This window comes from Bidens hawaiensis, unplaced genomic scaffold (assembly GCF_021521415.1).
Source record: "Bidens hawaiensis isolate Kalapana, Puna unplaced genomic scaffold, B.hawaiensis_p1.1 tig00047393_1, whole genome shotgun sequence".
Classification (NCBI taxonomy): Eukaryota; Viridiplantae; Streptophyta; class Magnoliopsida; order Asterales; family Asteraceae; genus Bidens; species Bidens hawaiensis.
The window spans coordinates 21,470-33,256 of NW_027498458.1; the positions used below are offsets into that span (position 1 = coordinate 21,470).

General features: G+C 35.9%; 1 pseudogene across 1 annotated transcript; it reads left to right on the forward strand.

Moving 5' to 3' along the window:
- The first annotated feature begins 5,212 nt into the window (after positions 1 to 5,212).
- Positions 5,213 to 11,504, forward strand: LOC143596945 (vesicle-fusing ATPase-like; annotated as a pseudogene). Its single transcript, XR_013146811.1, has 19 exons — positions 5,213 to 5,542; positions 6,673 to 6,768; positions 6,850 to 6,931; positions 7,019 to 7,069; positions 7,153 to 7,320; positions 7,394 to 7,548; positions 7,636 to 7,743; positions 7,863 to 7,962; positions 8,044 to 8,165; positions 8,253 to 8,335; positions 8,874 to 9,007; positions 9,096 to 9,306; positions 9,401 to 9,532; positions 9,627 to 9,687; positions 9,809 to 9,927; positions 10,766 to 10,853; positions 10,942 to 11,065; positions 11,142 to 11,207; positions 11,294 to 11,504. The product of XR_013146811.1 is annotated as a vesicle-fusing ATPase-like (transcript).
- Positions 11,505 to 11,787: the final 283 nt, after the last annotated feature.

Below are 11,787 nucleotides of genomic sequence, written 5' to 3' on the forward strand. Positions count from 1 at the left end.
TTCATGAGAATAATTTGTTGTGTTTTAGAAAAATGAGATCGTTTGCAAGCCTAAGTGCATCATGTGTGTATGCAATCTTGCATACATACATAGTTGTTCTTCCGGATCTAGTTTTTTCATTTGCACACACAATGCCAACATGCCTAAGTACGCTTGGTCCAAACTCCAATGCATAAAGTGGTTTGAGGTGTTGCTAGCGAAGTAAAGTGAAAAAATATAATGTTTTTTCTGTATAAATTTGAAAAGTTTAGCACCTTATTAAATTTTTAATATTTTTTTGAAAGTATTTGTGAGTGATAGAAAAAGAAAAGATAATGATAAAGTTATCAACAAATATTATTTAATTGAAAATAAAAAAGAAAATGTAATAATTTTTAATGTAATTTTAAATTTTGAGATACGAGAAGAGATACGGATGCTCTTAATATTTTTTTTATTTTTATTTTTCTCAAATGCTATGTCACCAAACATCATCATCAACATATAAAAGGAGAAGCTCTGTCACGACAAAGGCTACATTATCCAGTTCATACAAAAATGCAATCATATGTTACGATTAAGGGTGACAAAACAAACCCAAATGGGTTGTTTTAGGTCAATTTGGATAGCTTTTAAAATTGAAATAGGTCAGAATTGATCAAAAGAATTTTGGAATAAGTTTAAGATGAGTTAGGAAAATACTAGTGACTTTTGGTTATGGATTATGGGTTTGTTTATGGGTTAGAATGAACTAAAACAAGATTTATCCAATTTTATTTCAAACAAAACCCACGGAACCGAATAGAAACCGAGAAATCGAAACCGAAATCATTGAAACCGAACATATATCGAAACCGACCGAAATGAAAAAAAGCAAAACCGAAGCGAAAAAAACTGAAAAAACCGAATTTGAACCGAGACAAAACCGGATTTTTTTAATGAACAAGGAAGGCGGGGGAACCATTTTAGTTGTTTTAGTTTTTGCATTTTTGATATTTTTTAATGAACGAGAACGGGGAGACATTTTTGTTATTTTACTTTTTGCGTTTTTATTTATATATTGAGTTATTAATTTTTTATTAAATTTTTTTAATATTTTTTAGGGGTTTTTAAAACCCTTTGGATTTTAAGTTTTTAACCTTTATTTGGGTTAAGATGGATTAACTTTACCCATCTTAACTCATACTCATCCTAACCCTTTATTTTAAATACTCATTCTGACCCAAACTCATTCTAACCTATCACCCAAATCCAACCCAACCCACTCATATTGCCACCTCTAGTTACAACTTTATAATGCTTCTCGCATCCCATCCACCACCGCCCTCCTTTGTTTCTTCATAGCTTGACCTTCTTTCCTATACCACCAACGTGTTCCTTCTTTGCTTTACCTTCTCTCTCTAATCTCTTCACTATAGGTTGAAAAGCGAATGATGAACACGAAACACCAAACCTCTCGCACGTCCCAAACTTGTATAGAGATAAATATAAAAATAACAAACTAAGGTGGTGTTTGTTTTCTGAAAAACGCTCTGCGGGAGCTCTTCTATATGCGTCGCGCAGACCACGCGCATACATGAGCTTTAACAGGGTGTTTGCTTTCTCGTAGACGTTTCATTAAACAACATATGTGCCGGCTCTTCATGGTGCAGATGTCGCACAACCTCTTTTTACCTCTCCTAACCTCTTTATAACCACATAAACTATTTTTCTCCTTCACATACTCTCAACCCTATCCACCACCCTTCGTTCCTCCACCGGCGTAGCCCTTCCACAACCCCTACTCCACCGATTGAAACCCAACACTCAAGGCATAAACCTACTGTACCCTGCTTCGCTACCTTTGTCCCCGCTGCTCTCCACCACCACCGACCGCCGTTTCTTTTGAACTTCAGCGTTGACCGTAAGTGAAACTAACACACCCTTTGAGTTTTCTATCTGCCAAAATTTCTTCGTGATGAGATTGAAAGCAGTACCCAGTTCTTTCAATAACATAATTTTAAAAAAAATGTTATTGCGGTTTAATGAACATTATTTAAGTGTTGTATAACCATTATTTAAATCTTAATGTTGAAACACTCTTTTAAAGTTAAAAAAACAAGTTTATTTAAATTTCATTTTATTTTAACAGTTGTAACATCTCGGAATACCCTGATCAATTTTGGGCCAAAAGTGACAATTCTGAAACCTAAAGGATTGAAAATGAAAAATTGGATTTTTCAGACCCATCGCGCTACGCAATGGGTAGATAAATAGGATCATCGCGCTACGCGATGCAGATTCCCATAAAGCCAAGAAAAAGGGGGTGTCGCGCTACGCGACGACCCGGAGTCAGAGGGGCATCGCGCTATGCGATACCCCATTAAGTAATCAGGGCTACGTAGCCAACCACGTGTCAACACGTGGTATCATCTTGTTAATTGCGGCGTCGCACTACGCGATGGCCTAAGGAAAAGACCATCGCGCTACGCGACAGTCCCCAAAACTTTGCCTATAAAAGGGGGCTACGGGTTTAAACCCCATTCATCCCACATTCACCATCACAAACACACACTTAGTGTTGGAAAGCGTACTAGCCTTGCCGAGAAGTTCCTAGATCCGTTTTCGTGAAGTTCATGCAAGTATTGGAGTTATAATGATCCGTAGAGCAGTTAAGCAAGTTAGGAGCGAAGTTATGCCTTAGTATAAGTATTCCAAAGCATTCACTAAGGTAGAATCTCAGTTTAAGTTATTGTCAATCCTATTATATTAAGCTTAGACTCAGTCAAGGCTATGGCCTTTAACCTTGAAAGTATTTTCAAAAGCATTCACAAACAGATTTCAATCAAGCATTATTTTTATAAATATAATGTTATACAAAACTATATTTTGACGGGCATGTAGTAACTGGAAGGGGGATATCATTAGTAGACTCTTCTTGCCTAAGGTAAGTAATTCGTACACATCCCAATCAACCGCGGGACCCGTTTACTTACCTGGAGAAGTTTGTCAACGTGATAGACCCTATTAGGCCAAAGCATGTTATACCAAACGTCACACAAATACAATCATGATTTCAAAATACATTCACAAACCTAATCAAGGTTAAAACCAGACTTAAAGTCTGCAGTCTAATCTATAAACACCATCAGGGTGATCATTCAAACCTATTTGTTTATATGTTAACAATCAGTCACAATCAAGAAAGGTTTTCAAACAATCACATCATTGGTACAGGTGAATATGTTAAACCTTTACAATTAGTCAAAACAGTTTTATATACTCTATATGGTAGACAGGTTGTTTATCTTATAGAGTCAGTCAAATATTTACATGAGATTACGTGATCTCTAAAACGTTATTACAAATTAGAGAATAAAACAACTCAGACCGAATACACATGTGTCTGGATCCAAACATAACCGTTAAGCCTAAACAGTCAAAGGCTACGTGGTTGAGGGCTAATGGTCATATATAATTTCTCCGGAATGGGCTACGTGGCTCGGAGACTTGTGTGTGTGTAGGGCAGTGTTACATATACCGGGTATAGCAATATATCTGCTGAGCTTGTCAAGAAAACTATATTTGTATTATGATTGTTATTTATATGCTTTTAGAGTCATAACGATTCGCTAGCATTTAGCTGACGTATTTTAATCTCACTTGCAGGTAACTAAGTTTGATGATTACTAGACACAAGGATTAGAGTCATCCCGGAGATAGAAGTCTGCTTACTTGATGGCTCAGTTTTTGATATACGAATCCTTGTAATATTTAATAACAATATTTTGTAAACTTTCAACTTGGGTATTTAATTCTTAAGTAAATTTTCAATGTAAATTAATATTATATTAAACCTTTAAGTCTTTCGCTAAAATTAACCTATAACTCTGATACATTTACAAAACATGTACCAACTATTGGTCAAACTCCTATGCCCTAAGTCGGGTGTGACAACAGTCTACATACGTTAAAACACAAACTGAAGAAACGTGGATCTACTCACTGGTAGCAGATCTACTTTCCTCGGGTGTGATTAAACTATTTCACCGATGGTTCTTCTGGATCCGAGTTCTTCCACCTACAAAATGAACAGCGCCGTTACTTACCCCTCAGAAAGGGACAGAGGGGTCCTCTTTGGGGTAACCCTCCGGCGTGAGAATCAGTATCTTTTGGAGAAGATAATAATGTTTGTAGGTAAGTCAATCTCAAGAGTATTGCTGAATCGCTGAATACCCTTGATGATGTGACTGTGTGTTTTCCTGTAACTGACTGTGAGTGAATATAATTCAATATGATTGAATGTGATATCACTGCTTGTAACTGTCAATGATTGAGTGTGAATGAATGTGTCATCAAAGTGGAGTTGATGCTGTATTTATAGTGCTAGGGTTTCCACTGGTTGGGCTCAGCCTCGTTGGCCTCCTCCAACCGCACTGCGCCATGTGTCCTCTGGGACACCTGGCGCTTTCTCGTTGGTTGTAATCATGTGGTAGCACATGTGTCATGCTGAGTTGTCGACCTTTCATTTGGCAGCTGTCAACATCAGCATATTCTTACTCCTTAAAAAGATGCCTTCTAGAAGATTGTCTGACGTGCACAATCAAGGTTGCCCTAACCCTGATTTGGATAAGGACGAGGTTGATTATGTGCACGTGTGATATGCGCCCATCCTGAGGATGCGCGAAGTCTTCTTTTTATTCTCACGCGCAGATATTTCATGCGCAGGTGTGATATGCATGAGCGTGTGATATGCGCCGCGCGCTGGTGCGCCACGCGCAATTGTGACGCGCGAGCATATGTGATGTGCAAGAGCATGCGATATGCGCCGCGCGCATATGTGATGCGCGAGCATATGATGCCTGAGCATGTTTTGTATGCGCCATGCGCCTGGGTTTTGGCTTTGTGCCTTCATAATGTCTTTATCTTGCGGGTTGACCCGGCTTGCTTGGTGTTGAGGCGGGTACATACCTCTTCACAAACAACCTTCTTATTACAGACTGCAAACCTTTGATCCACTTATTCTTCTACAGAGATCCTCAAATGTGATGCACAAATTGTAAACATTTTAACTCTTAAAAAACAAACCGCACCTAAAAGTTACAAAACAGTTACAAGATAGACTTAAAAAAACCCGAGCTTTAACATTTTAGATTAAAGTTGCCTATTAAGGTAACGTTAGGGGTTACTTTGTAAAACTCACTTTTCCAGAAACCATGACCAACATCATTGAGATAAACTGACGCTGGTGCAAACGGTTCAAAGCCTTAACCCGGTCATATTTCATTTCTTAACCCCGTCAACAATCCAAACCGTCATATCACGTCTTCTTTATTCCTTCAAACAAAAACCAGTACTACTAATAATAATAATATTCTGATAATTTCAATTGATCTGTACAATACAATACAATGTATAGAAGCTCAGGATCATCAACGACGATGATCGTAACAAACACGCCGGCCAAGGATCTGGCGTACACCAATTGCGCCTACTGCTCACCGTCCGATCTCCGTCAATTCGCCGTGCCTGGATCTAACCTCGCGCTTGCTCTCGTCGGTGACGTCTTCGTTCTCTCCGTAGCATATCCTTTTATAATTTTAACCTAATTTGATATTTTAATTTGTTTAATTAGTATTTTGACGAGTGTAGTGTTTAACCTAATTTGATATTTTAGGATCTCGTGTTTTCTAGCTTTACTTGTTAGTAGTGATGCAAACGAGCCGAGATGCTCGAGATTAGATCGATAGAAACCTCAAAACGTGCCAAGCTTTTCCGAGCTTGAGCCTCGTATATAGCTCGTTTAGTTTAGTTATTGAGCCCTGCGTCCATGCTTCTATGCATTAATTTCACACTGCACAGCCAAGCATGAGCCAAGCTTCGGCTCGATTAAGCTCAAGTCCGTTTAAGGTTCTTCTCAAAATATATAGAAAATATTACAAATATATAAGTTAATTAATAGATATTAAACGAGCTGAGCTTTTTCGAGCTTCAAATAAAGCTCGTTTAGTTTATTTTTCAAGTCTGAGCTTGGGCGTTGTACGGGAAGCTCGTTTAGGCTCGTCGAGCGTTAACGAGACTTGTGTATTTTATAGTTTTACCTGTTTTAGACTTCTATACATTAAATTATTAATTTCACACTCCACAGTCGAGCTTTGGTTCGATTAAGGATTTAAGGTATTATATGAGCTCGAGCCAAGCTCAAGCTCGTTTTAGGTTCTTCTCAACTCGTAGAAAAAAACGTTAAACCATGTATAAATTAATTAATAAATAATAAATGCGGAGCTCGACCCAAGCCCAAGCTTGAAAAAACGGCTCACGAGCCGAGCTTAAGATTTAGAAAAAGAGATCTAAATGAGCTGAAATTGAGCCTGGTCAAGCTCAGGCTCGACCTGTCTGGTTTACACCCCTGATTGTTAGCCTTTTTCTTCTCATTACTTATTGTTGTTAGCATAGTACAGTGGTTTACCAACATTAGGGTTGACACTAGGCAGATAACTTGTTTAGTCTAGATCCGTGTTTGTTTGAAGTTCCTTAGAAGATTATATATAGTTCATGTTACTGTTTAGTTATTGTTTATGTCAAGGACATTATATCTAGTGACTGAAGCCGTGCTATTTATCTATTTAAACGAGCTGTTTGAGCTTTGAATTACTGTTGTTATCATGTTATCTATAAAAACACACTTTATTGTTTCACTTAACTGCAACAAACTGCGTATGATACCATACAAAGCGGACAAATTGGGCTTAATGCCATCCAAAGACGCCATGCAAGAGTTTCTACTGGAGATTCAGTATCTGTTAGCAGGTTTGTGGTTATGCTTATTGTAGTGCAATAACTAAGTTTTTTGTTGATTCTCTTATAAATTCATTTTACCAATCTTTTTAGGTTTATTCCACCTGAAGATTTCAATATTGCATTACTTACCCTTGAGTTGGAATTTGTGAAGAAAGGGAATAAAGAAGAGCAGGCAAGTTTCATTCTTTTAAACTAAGCATGTGTTTTCTTTCGTCCTTTTAGTTATCATCTGAAGATTCCAACATTGTTAATTTTGCAGGTTGATGCTGTTCTTTTAGCTAAACAGCTTAGGAAAAGATTTGCAAACCAGGTACGTTGATGTTTTGTTCAACTTAACGATTGTAATTACAACGAGGCATCGATGTTCTTATATATGTATTTGCTTCAATGCAGGTTTTGACATCTGGACAAAGGGTAACATTTGAGCATCAGGGAAATGGTTATATCTTCACGGTCACCCAAGTTGCTGTGGAAGGACAGGGAAAATCAAACATTGAAAGGGGCCTGCTTTCTGAAGATTCATACATTGTGTTTGAAGCTTCTAATTCTAGTGGAATAAAGGTTCTATAAAGCACTATTGTGTTGACTTTTTGACCATTTATTCAGTTCTATAATTTTTTTTCTGTATGTGCAGATTATAAATCAGCGCGAGGCTGCTAGCAGCAACATTTTCAAGCACAAGGAATTTAACCTCCAAACACTCGGTATTGGTGGTTTGAGCAATGAGTTTGCAGATATATTTAGAAGAGCTTTCGCTTCCAGGGTTTTTCCTCCACATGTGGCAAGCAAGTAATGTCTATGATATTTTCTTAAATGTGAAATTTATTTATTACTTTTTTTTAATTTATAATGGGAATGTGAATCTTTGTTCATTAGACTGGGTGTAAAGCATGTCAAGGGAATGCTGTTATACGGTCCCCCTGGTACTGGCAAGACTGTATGGCTCGTCAGATTGGAAAAATGTTGAACGGGAAGGACCCAAAGGTACTCTATGCATGCATTGACCTATTTTTATATTCCCTTTTGTTTATTATGTGATTGTGAATCCACAACTGCGTTTAATGATTCTATTGATGATTCTTTTTGTTAATTATACGAAATAGATTGTGAATGGACCTGAAGTGCTGAGTAAATTTGTTGGTGAAACTGAGAAGAATGTAAGGGACTTATTTGCTGATGCTGAACAAGATCAAAGAACACGAGGTGCAACTCTTTACTTGTTAAAATCTTGATTTTGTAACAAATTTCGTTTCAGTTCTGATACCCGTTTTCAAACTGTTTCAGGCGATCAAAGTGACTTGCATGTGATCATTTTTGATGAAATTGATGCCATTTGTAAGTCTAGAGGTTCAACGAGGGATGGCACAGGAGTGCACGATAGCATTGTCAATCAGCTTCTTACAAAGGTTGGATAAAATTTTCAAATCCCAACTTTATAATTAACAAAAAACAATAATTATCGACTATTTGACTGTGGAAAATCTCTTCTTTAGATAGACGGTGTGGAAGCATTGAATAATGTTTTGCTTATTGGTATGACAAATAGAAAGGATTTGCTTGATGAAGCTCTTTTGAGGCGAGTTCTTTATCTCTCATTAAGATGCTATAACTTAAATGTAGGCTTGTAAACGAACACGAACGGACCATATTCGTGTTCGTTCGTTTAACTCTGACTGAACATGAACAATCAGACGGACGAGGTTTTCGTATTTATGTTTGTTCGTTAAGAAGATGAGGTGCTTGCATTCGTTTATGTTCATTTGTTAACATTAAAAACGAACAATTCACGAACGTAGCCCAATGGACGTAACTGAACCAAATTAAACTTTTGGACTGAAATAGCAAGTTTTAACAAACCACAGGGATGGAAATCGCACTTTACTCGCTTAACATGAATGAACGAACGTAAGCAAACGTTCACGAACATAAGTGAACTAACGAGACATGTGTGAATGTTCGTTCATTTAACTAAATGAACAATAAATCTTGTTCATTTATTAAGTAAACGAACTTCCTGCCAGATTGTTTACTGAACCTTCAGTTAGCTTACAAGCCTACTTAAATGTCATTGATTAGTGCTATTTTTGTTAAATATTTTTTCAATCCTTGTTTAGGCCCGGTCGGTTGGAAGTTCAAGTGGAAATTAGCCTTCCTGATGAAAACGGTCGATTCCAAATTCTTCAGATTCATACAAATAAGATGAAAGAGAATTCTTTTCTAGCTCCAGATGTTAACTTGCAAGAGCTTGGTATAATTATTTTTGCATTTCTATTTATATTTTAACGAGAAGAATAAAAATATTACGGTTTAATGAATTCTAATGAATTGCATTTTAGCTGCACGAACGAAGAACTACAGTGGAGCAGAACTTGAAGGTGTGGTGAAAAGTGCAGTTTCTTACGCCCTCAACCGCCAGCTCAGCCTTGATGATTTAACCAAAACAATTGATGAAGAAAGCATAAAAGTCACAATGGAGGATTTCTTGAATGCTCTTCACGAAGTTACTCCTGCATTTGGTGCTTCAACAGACGACCTTGAACGTTGCAGGTAAAATTATGATATTATCTCAACTCTCAAGCTTCTTTTTTCATTTTAATTAATAATTTTGTAACATATTTTGAATTTCTATAAATCAATGTAGACTGAATGGAATAGTAGACTGTGGTCAACGACATGATCATATCTTTAAAAGAACCATGCTGTTAGCAGAGGAAGTTAAGGTTAGCAGAGGTAGCCCACTCATAACAGTTCTTCTAGAAGGTCCAAGTGGCAGGTAAATTATGGTCTTGAACTTTGATTAATAGTTAACTGATTCTAATATAATAATTTCTCCAAGCTCACAACTTTTCTTTTATCATCTTTGGCAGTGGTAAGACTGCAATGGCAGCTACTGTTGGTATAGGTAGCGACTTCCCCTATGTGAAGATTGTAAGTTATTTTATATTTAAAATTTAAATAATCTGTTCACTGATTATTATTATTATTATTGTTATTGTTATTGTTATTGTTATTGTTATGTAAAATCAACATATGTTTTCTATAATTGTAGATTTCTGCTGAATCGATGATTGGACTTAGCGAACCGAGTAAATGCGCGCAAATCGTCAAGGTCTTTGAGGATGCTTATAAGTCAACACTGAGCATTATTGTCCTTGATGATATTGAAAGGTAATTGACTTGCTTATGAATTATTAATAACTACATTGGTAAAATTAAGAATTTCATAATGTTATATTTGGCATTTAAGAAAACATAATATTTCAAAATTTGTAAGTGAAAAAAAAAATATGTAAAAGATATTTATAGAAATAAAACAATATTTGTAGATTTCTGCTGAATCGATGATTGGACTTAGCGAACCGAGTAAATGCGCGCAAATCGTCAAGGTCTTTGAGGATGCTTATAAGTCAACACTGAGCATTATTGTCCTTGATGATATTGAAAGGTAATTGACTTGCTTATGAATTATTAATAACTACATTGGTAAAATTAAGAATTTCATAATGTTATATTTGGCATTTAAGAAAACATAATATTTCAAAATTTGTAAGTGAAAAACAAAATATGTAAAAGATATTTATAGAGATAAAACAATATTAAAATAAAACTTAGAATTGTGTGGTTCAAATTAAGGGATAACATGTTAAAATAAGAAGAAAGAATAAAATTGTGTGGCTCAAATTTAAGTGGATGTGAATAGTGTTTCATATGAGTTGTGCAAATTTTGGTTTTTAATATATATATAATTAGGGGGTGTTTGGGATTCCTTATTTTTACCTCCTTATAACTTATTAACTTTTGTAAGTTAAAAAGGTGTTTGGGTAATGTGATTTTTTTAAGTTTTTAAAGAAGGAAAAAAAACAGTTTTTGATAAGTTAGGACTTATCAAAAACAACTTGTATAAGTCAGTGCAAATAAGGAATCCCAAACATGGCCTTAGTATAAATGAAATTTGTATCAGTTGCTGGTTAATCTATTAATTATTCTAAATTATTCACAAATACAGACTACTGGAATATGTTGCCATCGGCCCTCGGTTTTCAAACTTAATATCTCAGACCTTAATGGTCCTTCTCAAAAGGCTTCCTCCAAAGGTATATTCTTTTCTATTTGGATATAATAATTTGCCAACTGAATGAGATTAAACATAATTAAATTATGTTTTTGTTACTTAAACTTCAGGGTAAAAATATGTCTGGTGATCGGGACAACAAGTGAAGTATCTTTCTTGGAGTCGGTTGGCGTTTGTGATGCTTTCTCGGTCACTTATAATGTTCCTACATTGAAGACCGAGGATGTTAAAAAGGTAAGTTTCCTTGTTACATGTTTTGTCTTTTGTTTTATGTTTTTGATGTTTTATGTCTAAATCTTTGTGTTTTCAGGTATTGCAACAACTTAATGTGTTTGCTAACGAGGATGTTGATGCTGCTGCTGAGGCTTTAAATGATGCAAGATTCTTGATTTATCAAATATTTATGTATTATTATTTTTAAAAAGTTAACTAAATGGTGATATGTTTGTGTCGGTGTTTCAGATGCCACTTAAGAGGCTTTATATGGTGGTGGAGATGGCGGCACAAGGAGAATCAGGTGGAAATGCCGAAGAAATTTACTCGGGCAAGAAAAAAATTAACATGTCACATTTCTATGACTGCCTCCAAGATATTGAGCGTTACTAGTGTTTCCCTCTATAAACCCGCTACGAATTTTTTTTTATAAAGAGTTGGAATTTTGAGTGTTGGATTGTATTCACATTGCTTGGGTTGTAGTTAACATGACCATGGTAGAGTTTGGCAGCATGGTTTTCTCAGTTGAATATCATGATAAAAAAACCTGACAGTGTACGCGTATATTTTGTTGTTTTATACATGAAAGCTTTTGTTGGCCATGTATCGAATATGGAAGTGAATTGAACTCCATATCGTCGTCTTCAACCGAATATGGAAGTGTCATGTATCAGGCTATTATTAAATTACGGAAAAAACATGCAAATCTAAAACAAATAAACATTAACAATCAACATCCACTG